Raw genomic sequence first — 3797 nt, forward strand, 5'->3', positions numbered from 1 at the left:
TCTACCGCCGCGAATATTCCAGGACGCAACAATAATAAAAAAAAAGTCAAATGCTGTCCATGTGACCAAAAGATTGTGATTTTTCATCCTCTTTGCAGGTTCCCAAATCAAAGGAAAGAAAACAAAGAAAAATAACAACAAAGAAACCAAATCTGGCATAAAAATACGCTAAACAAAATGAAATTTAAAAGAAACGTAGGGAGTAAACTCTGGAAACTATAATATTACAGGCTGCTTAACGGCTCTTTGTGGATTTCAGATATTAATCTCTGAAATTTGAAATTCTTCAAATATTTTTTTAATATTAGTTCATATTTTTCTTTGAATTTAGCCCCATCTGTCTTGTCTTGTCGTGAGTTGTTAATAGCAGCAGATTTTTTTAATAGCAGCTGACTTTTTTCAGAAAGTTAAAAAAGCAGCATTAGCTGTCATGTGCTGTTAGAAACAAAAAAAAAAAAAAAAAAACATAATCTAATTTCTCTTTTCATACGTAATACATTCTTTGAAATAGGTGTGTCAACATAGGTTTTCAGGTTAAGCTCTAATCCAATCCAAAACGGACCCTCTCTGGAATGCTCCGATCTAAAACGGACCTGATTACATAAATGGGTCATATATCTGAGCCCAGATCCGGCCCACCCCAAATCCGAGCCAACCAGACCCGACCAGCGGAGTTGGGGGAGCAAAGAGCAGGCCACAACATGGTTCGAACACGGATGGGAAGGCAGTCACCATTTTATTAAAAATTTTCGAACTAGAAGTTATTCTCTCTTCTCCCTCTCCTTTTTCAGCGAAAATTACAGTTGAAGAATCCATTAATCAATAACTTTATGTCATATAGTCCTTAGATATTGATCAAGAGATTTGCACCATTTCCATCATGACAGGGAACAAAAAAACACACATATGAAGAGCCTTTGAATTAGTAGTTCATCTCACTACTAAACAGAGGGGATAAATACAACATTATCTAGCAGCGTTTTAAAACCGCTGCTATATGTTACTCATATCAGTTATTTTTTTGTGGCGGTTAAAATCGTTGGAAAAGCCCTTCAAAAGAACTGCGAAAGTCTTTTTTTTTTTAGTGTAAATTTTATAATCTCTGTGATGTCTCTGATCCAAAAAAATTGAATATATCTAATTTTAATTTTATTTCCTAGCTCTCCTTAATTTTCAAGTTTATAATGATTTTTATCATCTCCTTTTTTAATTATTATTTTTTAAATGATAATTATTATTATTCTGCCTTAAAAAATATAGTACTGTGTCAGAATGTAGGATGAAGACATTTTAATGTAAAGATTTTATTATATATACATTTTGATGATGAATGAAAAAAAATGGATGAGTTTACTTTTTGTTCAATTAGAAGTTAATTAGTTACTTTGGCATCTTTTTTAATTAAAGAAATCTAAAATGTCATCAAAATTTAGATCTTAGGTTTGATTTATCACCATTCAACTTAATATGATTTGTTTTGTCTTTGGTCATATTTTGTTGGGTTGTGATAATAGTGTTTGAGCTTGTGGGTGGAAAACATGATGTTAGTTTTAGACAATGTAAGATAAATAAGCCTGCGTACGAGTCATCTATATTGAGAAGCTTTGGGCAAATGATCACCATCAGAGGCATTGATATAATGTTTGGGATCCACATGCCTAACAAATTGGTTTAACCCTGAAAAAAACTGTCTTCGAGCAGTTGAAGAGTGTATGTAATGTTGTTGGGATAACGCAATGACAGAAGTGGATTGAAGTGTCTCAAGGCCAATAAAATATTGTTGTGTGCCCAAATCTTTGAGTTTAAATTATGTGTGAAAAAAAAAAAACTTTAAATGAAGTAACAATTGGCTTATTTGGAAATGTAATTATCATCGATTTATACTAATAACAACAACATCATCATCAAGCCTTTATCCCACTATGTGGGGTTGGCTACATGAATCCTTTTTCTCCATTGTGTCTTGGTAAAATTCTCATTTAAATCTAATAAATATAGGTCATTTTTAATATTTTCTAACCAAGTCTTTTTTAGGTCTACCTCTACCTTTCTTAACATAAGCCAAATCTAATACATCTACTCTCCTAACTAGGTCATCAGAAGGCCTCCATTTTATTTAACCAAACAATCTAAGGCGACTCTCTCTAATCTTATCTTCCACTGGAGCTACTCCAACCTTTTCACATATACGCCCATTTTGTATCCTATCTCTAAGGGTAAAGCCATGCATCCACCTGAGCATCCTTATCTCTGCAACACTTAGCTTCATATTATGCTTCTCTTCTAATTACCAACATTATGCACCATAAAGCATTACAAGTCTCACCATCATCTTATAAAATTTTCCCTTTAGTTTAAGTGGGACTTTTCTATCACACAACAAGTCGGATGCATTCCTCCACTTCAATCATCCAACTTGAATTCTATTAATAATATCCCTAGCAATTTCATCACGGTGAAAAATATACCAAATATATCTAAAATGAATACTCTTATTAATGACTTGATCATCCAAAGTTATAATCCTCTTACTAGATCTATTACTATTAAAATTACATTCCATATAAGAAATAAAATTAGAATTTATTTTTTAAATAAAGAATATTCAATTTTTAATTTGAGTAAATCCAAATTGAAGCAAGGAATGAGATAATTTTTCATACCATTGACATAAGGTCTGTTTAATGTTATAAATTAAGTTATGAAGTTTATAAACCATTTTTTTCTGATTATGTTGTTCTAATCTATCTGTCTAACATACTCAGGAGGAAGATCCATACAGATCTCCTCAAATAAGTCACCATGAGAAAAGGCATTATTGAAATTGAATTGAATCAGAGTACAATTTCTTATAGCAACAAAGGCTATAAGCATTTTAACTATGACCATTTTGGTAATTAGGGAGAAGGTTTTTGAAAAATTAATATCTTCCTATTAAGTATAGCCTTTTGCAACCAATCAGGCTTTATGTTTATTATAGTGCCATCAATATTAAATTTGAGTTTAAATGTCTATTTGCAACTAATAGAATATTTGCCTATCAAAAAATAAATAATGGTCCAAGTGTTGATTTGTTCAAGCACACAAGGTTACTCATACATGATAGCATGACATTCCATAAATTTCATAGCTTGGTGATTAAATGTTGGTTCAAAGTGAGGTGAGATACTCAATGCAAATTTCATGTGTTAGGGAGAGTGGACTATAAGACAAATGTGTAAAATAGAATTTTGAAAGTAGTAAGAATGATCTTAATTGTTGTGCAATTAGTTATAATGAAAGCCCTGCAAATATGATGTTACTATAATAGTCCTAGTGGATTCATAAGGTTTAGGTGTGACATTACCGATGTCGACATTATTAGCCTTAGTGGTAAGGAGAGATAATCTTGGTGTTAAAAGAGCGTGAACATGTTCTGAATCTATAGTGGTATTTGTGGTTGGAAGGGCTAGTTTCAAAGATGTAGTTTGGTAAGACAAGGTGATGCCGAAGCTGCTCCGTCGATCACCAGATACCTGCAAGAGATTGAAAACAAAGGAAAAGATGCAATGCAAGAGGCAATGGAACAGTAAACTTTCTATGATATTCTTCTTAATGATCCATTGGACTATAAGACAAATGTGTAAAATAGAATTTTGAAAGTAGTAAGAATGATCTTAATTGTTGTGCAATTACTTATAATGAAAGCCCAGCAAATATGATGTTACTATAATAGTCCTAGTGAATTGATAAGGTTTAGGTGTGACATTACCGATGTCGACATTATTAGCCTTAGTGGTAAGGAGAGATGGTGAACA

This window comes from Dendrobium catenatum, unplaced genomic scaffold (assembly GCF_001605985.2).
Source record: "Dendrobium catenatum unplaced genomic scaffold, ASM160598v2 fragScaff_scaffold_1056, whole genome shotgun sequence".
In the NCBI taxonomy this organism is placed as follows: domain Eukaryota; kingdom Viridiplantae; phylum Streptophyta; class Magnoliopsida; order Asparagales; family Orchidaceae; genus Dendrobium; species Dendrobium catenatum.